This window comes from Stenella coeruleoalba (assembly GCF_951394435.1).
Source record: "Stenella coeruleoalba genome assembly, contig: scaffold_61, whole genome shotgun sequence".
NCBI lineage: Eukaryota > Metazoa > Chordata > Mammalia > Artiodactyla > Delphinidae > Stenella > Stenella coeruleoalba.
In genome coordinates this window covers 335732-353932 of record NW_027646361.1, presented here as the reverse complement: position 1 = coordinate 353932, position 18201 = coordinate 335732, and the positions used below count along the sequence as shown (strand labels likewise).

Here is an 18201-nt window from a genome sequence, read left to right as displayed (position 1 = left end):
GAATTAACACATACACACTGCTATGTATAAAATAGATCATCAACAAGGAACTACTGTATAGCACAGGGAACTACACTCAACATTTTGCAATAACCTATAAGGGGAAATAATCTGAAAAAGAATAGATATTTTTATTGACATCATCTATCAATGACAGTTAAAGTGTAGCCTAAGGGAAGCTGGTGGTGAGTGCTTCTGACCCTGAAGACTTCAATCATCTAAAGTTTGGACTCTGCCTACTTCCCAAGGCCCTTAATGAACATATGTGTAGCCGTAGCTTAAAAACTTCCCCAGTTTGGGTTTCGGGGAGACACTGATTTTGAAAAAGCCCTGGTGTTCTCCTTACATGAATGGGACTCTTCCTACTGCTAAAACATGTCTGTCACACCCAGAGGATGGTATACCGTCTGATCGGGAAGAGTTTGGAAAAGGCATCTCATCTCCTCATCTCCTGGTGCTCGGGTTCACCCCTCCAGCGTCTTTACTAACAGTCTCCCCACTTGGAGATGTCAGCACTGTCAACATCCTGTTGCGTACAGTTTGGAATTTGTCCAGAGGATGAAGCGGAAGGATGAGGAACAATGAGAGACAAGTCCTAGGTGTTCAGACAGGCACATGTCACTCTAATTTCCAATCAGGAAGACGAATTGACCAAAGGCTAGGGTTGCCCATGGAAACAGTATAGGGCTTGAGGAAATCCCGCTGCTTTGTGGCCAGTTCCCATAAACACGAGTTGAACAATGGAACTCAGGGGCAGTAAAATTCACAAAACTGCAGAGTTGAAAATATCCATCACTGAAAAATGTCTTGAGGAAAGTCAGAGAAAAGGACTTGTAAGCAAGGGAGAATGGCAGGAAAGGGATTTGAGGAGGTAGAAAGGACTCGCCATTAAGCACAAGAAAAGGAGCTGAACATTGCCAACATTGCCAACATTGCAGTTGGCCAAAAAGGGTGTATGCGTTCTTTTCTGTATATATTCAAGAAAAGGGCATACACTTTTTTAGCCAACCAAACAGGTGGGCACTGGAAGTCAATACTACAAAAGATATCACTTCGCATCAGTCAGAAGAGCCATCCTCATAAAGCGTAAACAACAGAAATGCAGGACAGGGCAACGAGAAGAGGGAGCCCTGTGAGACTTATAGTGGAAATATATATTGCCAACGGCCATTCTGGAGAAGTGTATTGTGTTTACTAAAGCATCTAAAAAATGAGCTACAGAGCATAGGGCACTTGCACTCATGGGCGTATATCTTGGGAAAAACAAAAATCGAGAGGACACAGGCACCCCAATGTTTACCCCCTCTCTGTTTAAAAGATCCTCGACTAGGATATAACTTAAATGTCTCTGGAGGGAAAAAATGGATAGAGATGTGGTACTTAGGTAGAGTGGAATATTATTCAGCCTGGAAATCAATGAAATATGGCCAGTTGTAACAACTCCGGAGGAGTTACGTATGATCATTCTAAGTGACAGAATTCAAAAAGAAAAAGACACATATCATAAGATATCACTTAAAGGTGGAATCCAAAATGGCTACACATGAAATAAATTACAAAACAAAAACATAGTCAAATATGTAGAAAACACGCATAAGGCTGCTAAACGGGAAAGGTGGGGAGGGGTGAGGCATCATCCAGGAGGTTGAAATTAGCAAAGATACCATTCCAAATACCAAACTGATAATCAACAAGGCCTACACGGTAGCTAAAAGAACTGCACTCAGCACACTCAAGTCACCGGAAAAGAATATATACGACTGGTAAGAATCTGAAAAAGAATTTATTGATGTCTCTCTGTACGTGAATCAAGTGGATGTACAGCAGCAAGAAACAGAGCTTTGAAAATCAGCTGTAACCAATATAGTAATAAATTGAAAAAAATAAACGACAGAGAGACAGAGAAAACCTCTTACAACTTTTCCTCAGGGACGGTGATGCAACATGGATTGAACACATCTAGACCCACAGCAGGATGAGACATAAGGCTGGAAACTGTTTGCGCTAAGAGAAATGTGAGGTTGGGTGAGGAAATGCACACCCTTTAAAGTAATACTACCTGGTACCCATTCAATGGGTCCCAAATCTGCAGGTTCAAGGGATCTTCCTACAGCTAAAACATGCATGGAAAACCCAGAGGACTGTACACCATGTGATCGGGAGATGTGTCTAAAATGCACCTCATTTATCCTCTCCTGGTGCTCCTGTTCACCATTCCAGCCACGCTACTTAGAATCTCCCCACTTGGAGAATCAGCACATTTAAACTTCTGTTTCACACATTTTGCAAATTGTGAGGAGGATGAACGGGAAGAGGGGGAACCAATGAGAGAAGAGTTGTAGGGGTTTGGACGGGCACATATCACTCTAATTTCCCATTAAGAATAAGAATTAAAGAAAGGCTCAGCCTGCCTCGCCGGAGCCAAAATAGGGCCTGAAGCAATCCTGCGGGTTTGAGGCCAGCTCACAAAAGAACAACTTAAAAAATGGAGCTCAGGGTCACTGCAATTCACAAACCTGCAGAGTTATAAATGAAAACTAACGTCCAAAAATATGTTGAGGTAAGGCAAAGAAGAGGATCTGAATGCAAGACAGAATTGCAAGAAACAGATTTCAAGAGATAGATTGGACTCGTCTTTAACGCACATGAAAAGCGGCAGAATTTCGACAATGATGCAGTTGGCCCAAAAGGGCGTATGCGTTTTTTCCTGATTATATCCAGGAAAAAACGCATACGCACTTTATGGGCAACGAAGCAAGCAAGCAATGCAAATGTGCACAACAAAGAAGTCTCACTTCCCACCGGTCAAAAGGGCCATCCTAAAAAATTGTAAAAACCAGAAATGCAGGACAGGCCATGGAGAACAGGGAGCCTTTATACGCTGATGGGCAGTGTGTGAACTGCCGAGAGCCACTCTGGAGAAGTGTATGGTGGTTCCTAAATCATCTAAAAAACAGAGCTACAGAGCATAGGACACTTCCAATCATGGGAGTATATCTAGGGAAGTCTAAAAATCAACAAGACACAAGCACACCACAGTTTAGGGCTACTCTGTTTACAAGAACCTCAACTTCAGTACACCTTAAATATCCCAGGAAAGAGAACAATGGATAAAGAAGATGTGGTACTTATGTACAATGGAATATCTCTTCACCATGAAATCAATGTAATAAGGCTAGTAGAAGGATAAAGAGTGGATTTAGGTCCGATAATACTACTTGAAATAAGTCAAACAGAAAAAGAAACATATCATAAGATATCACTTATAGAGGGAGGGTAAATATGGCTGCACAAGAAATGAATTACAGAACAGAACAGTGTCTCACATTTAGAAAACACACTTATGTCAGCTTAAGGGGAAAGGAGAGGTGGGGTGATGCATAAAACCAGAGTTTGAAATTAGCACAGATACCGTTCAATAAACCAAATAGGTATTAGACAAGATCTACACCTTGCTCAATGAACAGGCCTCAACACACCCTATACACCGCAGAGAAATATATCTGAGGAATAAGAATCTTAAAACCCACGTATTGATATATCTCCATAAGGGAATCGAGTGTGTGCAGAGCGGCACAAACACAGCAGTGAAAAGGAGCTAAACCCCATTATAGAAATAAATTTTAAAAACAAAACGCTGAAACAATGAAAGAGAGAAAAATTCTTACAAAATTCGCTCAGGGGCTGTGATGCAACCTGGATTGACCACATATAAACCCACAGCTGGATAAGACATAAGGCTGGACACTTGGGGCTGACAGGATTGGTGAGCTTTGGTGAGCAACTGCCGAAAGTTTAATGCAATACTTCATGCTACTCAGTCCAAGGGTCCCAACACTCCAGGTTGAAGGGAATCTTCCTACAGCTAAACCATGCTTGGGAAACCCAGCGACTGGTATACCATATGATCGGGAAAGGTTTCTAAAACGCACCTCATTTTTCCCCTCCTGGGGCTCCGGATCGACATTCCAGCCGCTTTACTAACAACATCCCCACATGGAGTCAATGCCTTTAAGTTCTGGTATCGCACAGTCTGCAGTTAGTGCAGAGGATGAATGGGAATAGGGGGAACCAGTGAGGAACTAGCTGTAGCGGTTTCAATGGGCACATGTCACTCTAATATCACATCAGTAAGAAGAATTAACCAAAGGCACAGCAGGTGCCCCAGAAGAAAAATAGGGCTTCAAGGAATCCTGTGGTTATGGGGCAATACCACAAAAATAAGAGCTAAAAAATGGAGCTAAGGGCCACTGCAATTCAAAAACCTGCAGAGTTATAAAGGCCAACTATTTTTAAAAAATATATTGAGGTAAGGCTATGAAGAGGCATTGAAAGCAAGGCAGAATTGCAGGAAACCGATTTCAGGAGGTAGACTGGAATTGCATTGAAAGCATATGAAGAGAGTCAGAAACTCGACAATGATGCACTTGGCCAAAAAGGGCGTATGTGTTTTTTCCTGAATATATTCAGGAAAAAACGCATACGCCCTTTTTGGCCAACCAAGCAAGCTTGCAAAGGAAATCTGCACTACAATGAAGTCTCACTTCCCCCCGGTCAAAAGGGCCATCTGAAAAAAGTGTAAAATCCAGAAAGGCAGGACAGGCCATGGAGAACTGGGAGCCTTGTTATGCTGATGGGCGGGATGTAAATTGCCAACAGACACTCGGGAGAAGTGTATGGTGTTTCCTGAAACATCTAAAAAACAAAGCAACAGAGCCTAGGGCACTGCCACTTATGGTCCTATAGCTTAGGGAAATTAAAATCAAAAAGACACAGCCACCCCAAAGTTTGGAATGGCTCTGTTTACAAGAACCTCGTTTACAGTACAAGTTCAACATCGCAGAAAGTGAAAAATGGATAAAGAACTTGTGGTATTTACTTACAACGCAGTATCACTCAGCAATGAAATCTATGTCATCAGGCCCGTAGCAGCATAATGAGTGGATTCAGGTACGATGATTCTAACTGAAATAAGTCACACAGAAAAAGAAACATCATAAGATATCACTAATACACGGAATGTAAACTTGGCTACACAGGAACTGCATTCCAAAACAGAACAGGGTCTCAAATTTAGAAAACCAACTTATGCTTGCTTAAGGGTAAAGGTGAGTTGGGGTGCTGCATAAAACCACAGATTGAAATGAGCACAGATAAAGTTCCTTAAGTCAAATATGGAATAGACAAGAGCTACTCCTTGCTCAACGAAATGGACTCAACACCGCATATTAAACGCCTAAGAATGTACCTGACTAGTAAGTATCGTAAAACCTATGGATTGCTATGTCTCCAAAAGAGAATCAAGCGTGTGTACAGGGGCATAAACGCAGCAGTGATAGGATTGGAGAGGTTCGGTGAGCAAATGAAGACCCTTTGAAGTCATATTGCATGGTACCCATTACACGGGTCTCAACTCTCCAGGTTTAAGGTATTCTTCCTTCAGCTAAAACATGCATGTGGAACCCAAGTATGATCAACCATGTGAACGGGAGACGTGTTCAAATATGTCTCAGTTTTCCTCCCCTGGTACTCGGGTGCAACATTCCAGACGCTTTACTAACACTCTCCCCACTTGGAGAGTCAGCGCCTTTAACCTCCTGTTTGGCACAGTTTGCAATTTCTGCGGAAGATGAACAGGAATAGCGAGAACCAATGAGAGGCTAGCTGGAGGTGTCTGGACGGGCAAATTTAACTCTCATTTCCCAACAGGAAGAGGAAATAACCAAAGGCTCTGCGTACCGTACCGGAACCAGATTAGGGCCTGAAGCCATCCTGCGGTGTTGCGGCCAGCACAAAAGAAACTGAGTTGAAGAAAGGAGCTCAGGGGCACTGTAATTCACAAACCTGCAGAGTTATAAATGACAGCTATCGTCCAAAAATAGACTGAAGTAAGGCTGCCAAGAGGACTTGAAAGCGGGGCAGAATTGCAGGAAACCGATTTCAGGAGGTAGACTGGAATTGCATTGAAAGCATAGGAAAAGAGGCAGAACGTCCACAATGATGCACTTGGCCAAAAAGGGCGTATGCGTTTTTTCCTGAATATATTCAGGAAAAAACGCATACGCCCTTTTTGGCCAACCAAGCAAGCTTGCAAAGGAAATCTGCACTACAATGAAGTCTCACTTCCCCCTAGTCAAAAGGGCCATCTGAAAAAAGTGTAAAATCCAGAAAGGCAGGACAGGCCATGGAGAACTGGGAGCCTTGTTATGCTGATGGGCGGGATGTAAATTGCCAACAGACACTCCGGAGAAGTGTATGGTGTTTCCTGAAACATCTAAAAAACAAAGCAACAGAGCCTAGGGCACTTCCACTTATGGTCCTATAGCTTAGGGAATTTAAAATCAAAAAGACACAGCCACCCCATTTTTTCGAACGGCTCTGTTTACAAGAACCTCGTTTACAGTACAAGTTCAACATCGCAGAAAGTGAAAAATGGATAAAGAAGTTGTGGTATTTACTTACAAAGCAATATCACTCAGCAATGAAATCTGTGTCATCAGGCCCTTAGCAGCACAATGAGTGGATTCAGGTATGATGATTCTAACTGAAATAAGTCACACAGAAAAAGAAACATCATAAGATATCAGTAATACACGGAATGGAAACTTGGCTACACAGGAACTGAATTACAGAACAGAACAGGGTCTCAAATTTAGAAAACCAACTTATGCTTGCTTAAGGGTAAAGGTGAGTTGGGGTGCTGCATAAAACCAGAGATTGAAATGAGCACAGATAAAGTTCCTTAAGCCAAATATGGAATATACAAGAGCTACTCCTTGCTCAACGAAATGGACTCAACACCCCATATTAAACGCCTAAGAATGTACCTGACTAGTAAGTATCTTAAAACCTATGGATTGCTATGTCTCCGAAAGAGAATCAAGCATGTGTACAGGGGCATAAACGCAGCAGTGATAGGATTGGAGAGGTTCGGTGAGCAAATGAAGACCCTTTGAAGTCATATTGCATGGTACCCATTCCACGGGTTTCAAATACCCAGGTTTAAGGTATTCTTCCTTCAGCTAAAACATGCATGTGGAACCTAGAGTATGATCAACCATGTGATCGGGAGACGTGTTCAAATATGTCTCAGTTTTCGTACCCTCGTACTCGGGTGCAACATTCCAGACGCTTTACTAACACTCTCCCTACTTGGAGAGTCAGTGCCTTTAACCTCCTGTTTGCCCCAGTTTGCAATTTCTGCGGAAGATGAACAGGAATAGCGAGAACCAATGAGAGACTAGCTGGAGGTGTCTGGAAGGGCAAATTTAACTCTCATTTCCCACCAGGAAGAGGAATTAACCAAAGGCTCAGCGTGCCGTGCCGGAACCAGATTAGGGCCTGAAGCCATCCTGAGGTGTTGCGGCCAGCTCACAAGAAAGCGAGTTGAAGAAAGGAGCTCAGGGGCACTGTAATTCACAAACCTGCAGAGTTATAAATGACTGCTATCGTCCAAAAATATACTGAAGTAAGGCTGCCAAGAGGACTTGAAAGCGGGGCAGAATTGCAGGAAACCGATTTCAGGAGGTAGACTGGAATTGCATTGAAAGCATAGGAAAAGAGGCCGAACGTCCACAATGATGCACTTGGCCAAAAAGGGCGTATGCGTTTTTTCCTGAATATATTCAGGAAAAAACGCATACGCCCTTTTTGGCCAACCAAGCAAGCTTGCAAAGGAAATCTGCACTACAATGAAGTCTCACTTCCCCCCGGTCAAAAGGGCCATCTGAAAAAAGTGTAAAATCCAGAAAGGCAGGACAGGCCATGGAGAACTGGGAGCCTTGTTATGCTGATGGGCGGGATGTAAATTGCCAACAGACACTCGGGAGAAGTGTATGGTGTTTCCTGAAACATCTAAAAAACAAAGCAACAGAGCCTAGGGCACTTCCACTTATGGTCCTATAGCTTAGGGAAATTAAAATCAAAAAGACACAGCCACCCCAAAGTTTGGGACGCCTCTGTTTACAAGAACCTCGTTTACAGTACAAGTTCAACATCGCAGAAAGTGAAAAATGGATAAAGAACTTGTGGTATTTACTTACAACGCAGTATCACTCAGCAATGAAATCTATGTCATCAGGCCCGTAGCAGCATAATGAGTGGATTCAGGTACAATGATTCTAACTGAAATAAGTCACACAGAAAAAGAAACAACATAAGATATCAGTAATACACGGAATGTAAACTTGGCTACACAGGAACTGCATTCCAAAACAGAACAGGGTCTCAAATTTAGAAAACCAACTTATGCTTGCTTAAGGGTAAAGGTGAGTTGGGGTGCTGCATAAAACCAGAGATTGAAATGAGCACAGATAAAGTTCCTTAAGCCAAATATGGAATAGACAAGAGCTACTCCTTGCTCAACGAAATGGACTCAACACCGCATATTAAACGCCTAAGAATGTACCTGACTTGTAAGTATCTTAAAACCTATGGATTGCTATGTCTCCGAAAGAGAATCAAGCATTTGTACAGGGGCATAAACGCAGCAGTGATAGGATTGGAGAGGTTCGGTGAGCAAATGAAGACCCTTTGAAGTCATATTGCATGGTACCCATTCCACGGGTTTCAACTACCCAGGTTTAAGGTATTCTTCCTTCAGCTAAATCATGCATGTGGAACCTAGAGTATGATCAATCATGTGATCGGAAGACGTGTTCAAATATGTCTCAGTTTTTGTACCCTGGTACTCGGGTGCAACATTCCAGACGCTTTACTAACACTCTCCCTACTTGGAGAGTCAGTGCCTTTAACCTCCTGTTTGCCCCAGTTTGCAATTTCTGCGGAAGATGAACAGGAATAGCGAGAACCAATGAGAGGCTAGCTGGAGGTGTCTGGACGGGCAAATTTAACTCTCATTTCCCACCAGGAAGAGGAATTAACCAAAGGCTCAGTGTGCCGTGCCGGAACCAGATTAGGGCCTGAAGCCATCCTGCGGTGTTGCGGCCAGCTCACAAGAAAGCGAGTTGAAGAAAGGAGCTCAGGGGCACTGTAATTCACAAACCTGCAGAGTTATAAATGACAGCTATCGTCCAAAAATAGACTGAAGTAAGGCTGCCAAGAGGACTTGAAAGCGGGGCAGAATTGCAGGAAACCGATTTCAGGAGGTAGACTGGAATTGCATTGAAAGCATAGGAAAAGAGGCAGAACGTCCACAATGATGCACTTGGCCAAAAAGGGCGTATGCGTTTTTTCCTGAATATATTCAGGAAAAAACGCATACGCCCTTTTTGGCCAACCAAGCAAGCTTGCAAAGGAAATCTGCACTACAATGAAGTCTCACTTCCCCCCGGTCAAAAGGGCCATCTGAAAAAAGTGTAAAATCCAGAAAGGCAGGACAGGCCATGGAGAACTGGGAGCCTTGTTATGCTGATGGGCGGGATGTAAATTGCCAACAACCACTCGGGAGAAGTGTATGGTGTTTCCTGAAACATCTAAAAAACAAAGCAACAGAGCCTAGGGCACTTCCACTTATGGTCCTATAGCTTAGGGAAATTAAAATCAAAAAGACACAGCCACCCCAAAGTTTGGAATGGCTCTGTTTACAAGAACCTCGTTTACAGTACAAGTTCAACATCGCAGAAAGTGAAAAATGGATAAAGAACTTGTGGTACTTACGTACAATGCAGTATCACTCAGCAATGAAATCTATTTCATCAGGCCCGTAGCAGCATAATGAGTAGATTCAGGTACGATGATTCTAACTGAAATAAGTCACACAGAAAAAGAAATATCATAAGATATCACTAATACACGGAATGTAAACTTGGCTACACAGGAACTGAATTCCAAAACAGAACAGGTTCTCAAATTTAGAAAACCAACTTATGCTTGCTTAAGGGGAAAGGTGAGTTGGGTTGCTGCATAAAACCAGAGATTGAAATGAGCACAGATAAAGTTCCTTAAGCCAAATATGGAATAGACAAGAGCTACTCCTTGCTCAACGAAATGGACTCAACACCGCATATTAAACGCCTAAGAATGTACCTGACTAGTAAGTATCTTAAAACCTATGGATTGCTATGTTTCCAAAAGAGAATCAAGCGTGTGTACAGGGGCATAAACGCAGCAGTGATAGGATTGGAGAGGTTCGTTGAGCAAATGAAGACCCTTTGAAGTCATATTGCATGGTACCCATTCCACGGGTTTCAACTACCCAGATTTTAGGTATTCTTCCTTCAGCTAAAACATGCATGTGGAACCCAGAGTATGATCAACCATGTGATCGGGAGACGTGTTCAAATATGTCTCAGTTTTCCTCCCCTGGTACTCGGGTGCAACATTCCAGACGCTTTACTAACAATCTCCCCACTTGGAGAGTCAGTCCCTTTAACCTCCTGTTTGGCCCAGTTTGCAATTTCTGCGGAAGATGAACAGGAATAGCGAGAACCAATGGAGACTAGCTGGAGGTGTCTGGACGGGCAAATTTAACTCTCATTTCCTACCAGGAAGAGGAATTAACCAAAGGCTCAGCGTGCCATGCCAGAACCAGATTAGGGCCTGAAGCCATCCTGCGGTGTTGCGGCCAGCTCACAAGAAAGCGAGTTGAAGAAAGGAGCTCAGGGGCACTGTAATTCACAAACCTGCAGAGTTATAAATGACAGCTATCGTCCAAAAATAGACTGAAGTAAGGCTGCCAAGAGGACTTGAAAGTGGGGCAGAATTGCAGGAAACCGATTTCAGGAGGTAGACTGGAATTGCATTGAAAGCATAGGAAAAGAGGCAGAACGTCCACAATGATGCACTTGGCCAAAAAGGGCGTATGCGTTTTTTCCTGAATATATTCAGGAAAAAACGCATACGCCCTTTTTGGCCAACCAAGCAAGCTTGCAAAGGAAATCTGCACTACAATGAAGTCTCACTTCCCCCCGGTCAAAAGGGCCATCTGAAAAAAGTGTAAAATCCAGAAAGGCAGGACAGGCCATGGAGAACTGGGAGCCTTGTTATGCTGATGGGCGGGATGTAAATTGCCAACAGACACTCGGGAGAAGTGTATGGTGTTTCCTGAAACATCTAAAAAACAAAGCAACAGAGCCTAGGGCACTGCCACTTATGGTCCTATAGCTTAGGGAAATTAAAATCAAAAAGACACAGCCACCCCAAAGTTTGGGACGCCTCTGTTTACAAGAACCTCGTTTACCGTACAAGTTCAATATCACAGAAAGTGAAAAATGGATAAAGAACTTGTGGTACTTACGTACAATGCAGTATCACTCAGCAATGAAATCTATGTCATCAGGCCCTTAGCAGCATAATGAGTGGATTCAGGTACGATAATTCTAACTGAAATAAGTCACACAGAAAAAGAAACATCATAAGATATCACTAATACACAGAATGTAAACGTGGCTACACAGGAACTGAATTCCAAAACAGAACAGGGTCTCAAATTTAGAAAAGCAACTTATGCTTTCTTAAGGGGAAAGGTGAGTTGGGGTGCTGCATAAAACCAGAGATTGAAATGAGCACAGATAAAGTTCCTTAAGCCAAATATGGAATAGACAAGAGCTACTCCTTGCTCAACGAAATGGACTCAACACCGCATATTAAACGCCTAAGAATGTACCTGACTAGTAAGTATCGTAAAACCTATGGATTGCTATGTCCCCGAAAGAGAATCAAGCGTGTGTACAGGGGCATAAACGCAGCAGTGATAGGATTGGAGAGGTTCGGTGAGCAAATGAAGACCCTTTGAAGTCATATTGCATGGTACCCATTCCACGGGTCTCAACTCTCCAGGTTTAAGGTATTCTTCCTTCAGCTAAAACATGCATGTGGAACCCAAGTATGATCAACCATGTGAACGGGAGACGTGTACAAATATGTCTCAGTTTTCCTCCCCTGGTACTCGGGTGCAACATTTCAGACGCTTTACTGACACTCTCCCCACTTGGAGAGTCAGCGCCTTTAACCTCCTGTTTGGCTCAGTTTGCAATTTCTGCGGAAGATGAACAGGAATAGCGAGAACCAATGAGAGGCTAGCTGGAGGTGTCTGGACGGGCAAATTTAACTCTCATTTCCCACCAGGAAGAGGAAATAACCAAAGGCTCAGCGTGCCGGGCCGGAACCAGATTAGGGCCTGAAGCCATCCTGCGGTGTTGCGGCCAGGTCACAAGAAAGCGAGTTGAAGAAAGGAGCTCAGGGGCACTGTAATTCACAAACCTGCAGAGTTATAAATGACAGCTATCGTCCAAAAATAGACTGAAGTAAGGCTGCCAAGAGGACTTGAAAGCGGGGCAGAATTGCAGGAAACCGATTTCAGGAGGTAGACTGGAATTGCATTGAAAGCATAGGAAAAGAGGCAGAACGTCCACAATGATGCACTTGGCCAAAAAGGGCGTATGCGTTTTTTCCTAAATATATTCAGGAAAAAACGCATATGCCCTTTTTGGCCAACCAAGCAAGCTTGCAAAGGAAATCTGCACTACAATGAAGTCTCACTTCCCCCCGGTCAAAAGGGCCATCTGAAAAAAGTGTAAAATCCAGAAAGGCAGGACAGGCCATGGAGAACTGGGAGCCTTGTTATGCTGATGGGCGGGATGTAAATTGCCAACAGACACTCGGGAGAAGTGTATGGTGTTTCCTGAAACATCTAAAAAACAAAGCAACAGAGCCTAGGGCACTGCCACTTATGGTCCTATAGCTTAGGGAAATTAAAATCAAAAAGACACAGCCACCCCAAAGTTTGGGACGCCTCTGTTTACAAGAACCTCGTTTACCGTACAAGTTCAATATCACAGAAAGTGAAAAATGGATAAAGAACTTGTGGTACTTACGTACAATGCAGTATCACTCAGCAATGAAATCTATGTCATCAGGCCCGTAGCAGCATAATGAGTGGATTCAGGTACGATAATTCTAACTGAAATAAGTCACACAGAAAAAGAAACATCATAAGATATCACTAATACACAGAATGTAAACTTGGCTACACAGGAACTGAATTCCAAAACAGAACAGGGTCTCAAATTTAGAAAAGCAACTTATGCTTGCTTAAGGGGAAAGGTGAGTTGGGGTGCTGCATAAAACCAGAGATTGAAATGAGCACAGATAAAGTTCCTTAAGCCAAATATGGAATAGACAAGAGCTACTCCTTGCTCAACGAAATGGACTCAACACCCCATATTAAACGCCTAAGAATGTACCTGACTAGTAAGTATCTTAAAACCTATGGATTGCTATGTCTCCAAAAGAGAATCAAGCGTGTGTACAGGGGAATAAACGCAGCAGTGATAGGATTGGAGAGGTTCGGTGAGCAAATGAAGACCCTTTGAAGTCATATTGCATGGGACCCATTCCACGGGTCTCAACTCTGCAGGTTTAAAGTATTCTTCGTTCAGCTAAAACATGCAGGTGGAACCCAGAGTATGATCAACCGTGTGAACGGGAGACGTGTTCAAATATGTCTCAGTTTTCCTCCCCTGGTACTCGGGTGCAACATTCCAGACGCTTTACTAACACTCTCCCCACTTGGAGAGTCAGTCCCTTTAACCTCCTGTTTGGCCCAGTTTGCAATTTCTGCGGAAGATGAACAGGAATAGCGAGAACCAATGAGAGGCTAGCTGGAGGTGTCTGGACGGGCAAATTTAACTCTCATTTCCCACCAGGATGAGGAAATAACCAAAGGCTCAGCATGCCGTGCCGGAACCAGATTAGGGCCTGAAGCCATCCTGCGGTGTTGCGGCCAGGTCACAAGAAAGCGAGTTGAAGAAAGGAGCTCAGGGGCACTGTAATTCACAAACCTGCAGAGTTATAAATGACAGCTATCGTCCAAAAATAGACTGAAGTAAGGCTGCCAAGAGGACTTGAAAGCGGGGCAGAATTGCAGGAAACCGATTTCAGGAGGTAGACTGGAATTGCATTGAAAGCATAGGAAAAGAGGCAGAACGTCCACAATGATGCACTTGGCCAAAAAGGGCGTATGCGTTTTTTCCTGAATATATTCAGGAAAAAATGCATACGCCCTTTTTGGCCAACCAAGCAAGCTTGCAAAGGAAATCTGCACTACAATGAAGTCTCACTTCCCCCCGGTCAAAAGGGCCATCTGAAAAAAGTGTAAAATCCAGAAAGGCAGGACAGGCCATGGAGAACTGGGAGCCTTGTTATGCTGATGGGCGGGATGTAAATTGCCAACAACCACTCGGGAGAAGTGTATGGTGTTTCCTGAAACATCTAAAAAACAAAGCAACAGAGCCTAGGGCACTGCCAGTTATGGTCCTATAGCTTAGGGAAATTAAAATCAAAAAGACACAGCCACCCCAAAGTTTGGGACGCCTCTGTTTACAAGAACCTCGTTTACAGTACAAGTTCAACATCGCAGAAAGTGAAAAATCGATAAAGAAGTTGTGGTATTTACTTACAAAGCAATATCACTCAGCAATGAAATCTGTGTCATCAGGCCCTTAGCAGCACAATGAGTGGATTCAGGTATGATGATTCTAACTGAAATAAGTCACACAGAAAAAGAAACATCATAAGATACCAGTAATACACGGAATGTAAACTTGGCTACACAGGAACTGAATTACAGAACAGAACAGGGTCTCAAATTTAGAAAACCAACTTATGCTTGCTTAAGGGGAAAGGTGAGTTGGGGTGCTGCAGAAAACCAGAGATTGAAATGAGCACAGATAAAGTTCCTTAAGCCAAATATGGAATATTCAAGAGCTACTCCTTGCTCAACGAAATGGACTCAACACCGCATATTAAACGCCTAAGAATGTACCTGACTAGTAAGTATCTTAAAACCTATAGATTGCTATGTCTCCAAAAGAGAATCAAGCATGTGTACAGGGGCATAAACGCAGCAGTGATAGGATTGGAGAGGTTCGGTGAGCAAATGAAGACCCTTTGAAGTCATATTGCATGGTACCCATTCCACGGGTTTCAACTACCCAGGTTTTAGGTATTCTTCCTTCAGCTAAAACATGCATGTGGAACCCAGAGTATGATCAACCATGTGATCGGGAGACGTGTTCAAATATGTCTCAGTTTTCCTCCCCTGGTACTCGGGTGCAACATTCCAGACGCTTTACTAACACTCTCCCCACTTGGAGAGTCAGCGCCTTTAACCTCCTGTTTGGCACAGTTTGCAATTTCTGCGGAAGATGAACAGGAATAGCGAGAACCAATGAGAGACTAGCTGGAGGTGTCTGGACGGGCAAATTTAACTCTCATTTCCCACCAGGATGAGGAAATAACCAAAGGCTCAGCATGCCGTGCCGGAACCAGATTAGGGCCTGAAGCCATCCTGCGGTGTTGCGGCCAGGTCACAAGAAAGCGAGTTGAAGAAAGGAGCTCAGGGGCACTGTAATTCACAAACCTGCAGAGTTATAAATGACAGCTATCGTCCAAAAATAGACTGAAGTAAGGCTGCCAAGAGGACTTGAAAGTGGGGCAGAATTGCAGGAAACCGATTTCAGGAGGTAGACTGGAATTGCATTGAAAGCATAGGAAAAGAGGCAGAACGTCCACAATGATGCACTTGGCCAAAAAGGGCGTATGCGTTTTTTCCTGAATATATTCAGGAAAAAACGCATACGCCCTTTTTGGCCAACCAAGCAAGCTTGCAAAGGAAATCTGCACTACAATGAAGTCTCACTTCCCCCCGGTCAAAAGGGCCATCTGAAAAAAAGTGTAAAATCCAGAAAGGCAGGAAAGGCCATGGAGAACTGGGAGCCTTGTTATGCTGAAGGGCGGGATGTAAATTGCCAACAACCACTCGGGAGAAGTGTATGGTGTTTCCTGAAACATCTAAAAAACAAAGCAACAGAGCCTAGGGCACTGCCACTTATGGTCCTATAGCTTAGGGAAATTAAAATCAAAAAGACACAGCCACCCCAAAGTTTGGGACACCTCTGTTTACAAGAACCTCGTTTACAGTACAAGTTCAACATCGCAGAAAGTGAAAAATGGATAAAGAAGTTGTGGTATTTACTTACAACGCAGTATCACTCAGCAATGAAATCTATGTCATCAGGCCGGTAGCAGCATAATGAGTGGATTCAGGTACGATGATTCTAACTGAAATAAGTCACACAGAAAAAGAAACATCATAAGATATCAGTAATACACGGAATGTAAACTTGGCTACACAGGAACTGAATTACAGAACAGAACAGGGTCTCAAATTGAGAAAACCAACTTATTCTTGCTTAAGGGTAAAGGTGAGTTGGGGTGCTGCATAAAACCAGAGATTGAAATGAGCACAGATAAAGTTCCTTAAGCCAAATATGGAATAGACAAGAGCTACTCCTTGCTCAACGAAATGGACTCAACACCGCATATTAAACGCCTAAGAATGTACGTGACTAGTAAGTATCGTAAAACCTATGGATTGCTATGTCTCCAAAAGAGAATCAAGCGTGTGTACAGGGGCATAAACGCAGCAGTGATAGGATTGGAGAGGTTCGGTGAGCAAATGAAGACCCTTTGAAGTCATATTGCATGGTACCCATTACACGGGTCTCAACTCTCCAGGTTTAAGGTATTCTTCCTTCAGCTAAAACATGCATGTGGAACCCAAGTATGATCAACCATGTGATCGGGAGACGTGTTCAAATATGTCTCAGTTTTCCTCCCCTGGTACTCGGGTGCAACATTCCAGACGCTTTACTAACACTCTCCCCACTTGGAGAGTCAGCGACTTTAACCTCCTGTTTGGCTCAGTTTGCAATTTCTGCGGAGGATGAACAGGAATAGCGAGAACCAATGAGAGGCTAGCTGGAGGTGTCTGGACGGGCAAATTTAACTCTCATTTCCCACCAGGAAGAGGAAATAACCAAAGGCTCAGTGTGCCGTGCCGGAACCAGATTAGGGCCTGAAGCCATCCTGCGGTGTTGCGGCCACGTCACAAGAAAGCGAGTTGAAGAAAGGAGCTCAGGGGCACTGTAATTCACAAACCTGCAGAGTTATAAATGACAGCTATCGTCCAAAAATAGACTGAAGTAAGGCTGCCAAGAGGACTTGAAAGCGGGGCAGAATTGCAGGAAACCGATTTCAGGAGGTAGACTGGAATTGCATTGAAAGCATAGGAAAAGAGGCAGAACGTCCACAATGATGCACTTGGCCAAAAAGGGCGTAAGCGTTTTTTCCTGAATATATTCAGGAAAAAACGCATACGCTCTTTTTGGCCAACCAAGCAAGCTTGCAAAGGAAATCTGCACTACAATGAAGTCTCACTTCCCCCCGGTCAAAAGGGCCATCTGAAAAAAGTGTAAAATCCAGAAAGGCAGGACAGGCCATGGAGAACTGGGAGCCTTGTTATGCTGATGGGCGGGATGTAAATTGCCAACAGACACTCCGGAGAAGTGTATGGTGTTTCCTGAAACATCTAAAAAACAAAGCAACAGAGCCTAGGGCACTTCCACTTATGGTCCTATAGCTTAGGGAATTTAAAATCAAAAAGACACAGCCACCCCAAATTTTCGAACGGCTCTGTTTACAAGAACCTCGTTTACAGTACAAGTTCAACATCGCAGAAAGTGAAAAATGGATAAAGAAGTTGTGGTATTTACTTACAAAACAATATCACTCAGCAATGAAATCTGTGCCATCAGGCCCTTAGCAGCACAATGAGTGGATTCAGGTATGATGATTCTAACTGAAATAAGTCACACAGAAAAAGAAACATCATAAGATATCAGTAATACACGGAATGGAAACTTGGCTACACAGGAACTGAATTACAGAACAGAACAGGGTCTCATATTTAGAAAAACAACTTATGCTTGCTTAAGGGTAAAGGTGAGTTGGGGTGCTGCATAAAACCAGAGATTGAAATGAGCACAGATAAAGTTCCTTAAGCCAAATATGGAATAGACAAGAGCTACTCCTTGCTCAACAAAATGGACTCAACACCGCATATTAAACGCCTAAGAATGTACCTGACTTGTAAGTATCTTAAAACCTATGGATTGCTATGTCTCCAAAAGAGAGTCAAGCATGTGTACAGGGGCATAAACGCAGCAGTGATAGGATTGGAGAGGTTCGGTGAGCAACTGAAGACCCTTTGAAGTCATATTGCATGGTACCCATTCCACGGGTTTCAACTACCCAGGTTTAAGGTATTCTTCCTTCAGCTAAAACATGCATGTGGAACCTAGAGTATGATCAACCATGTGATCGGGAGACGTGTTCAAATATGTCTCAGTTTTCGTACCCTGGTACTCGGGTGCAACATTCCAGACGCTTTACTAACAC

The 18201-nt window shown here is 43.4% G+C and overlaps 1 long non-coding RNA gene across 6 annotated transcripts in view; it reads right to left on the bottom strand.

Moving 5' to 3' along the window:
* Positions 1 to 18201, bottom strand: part of LOC307181154 — a 2002597-nt gene that overhangs the window by 1672167 nt on the left and 312229 nt on the right. The window contains exon 1 of one of the 6 annotated variants that reach the window (XR_013826038.1): positions 17521 to 17551. The exons of the other annotated variants lie outside the window; for them this stretch is intronic. This is a non-coding gene — a long non-coding RNA (uncharacterized lncRNA). Of the gene's footprint in view, positions 1 to 17520; positions 17552 to 18201 lie in introns of those variants that run through there. 6 annotated transcript variants of the gene reach the window in all.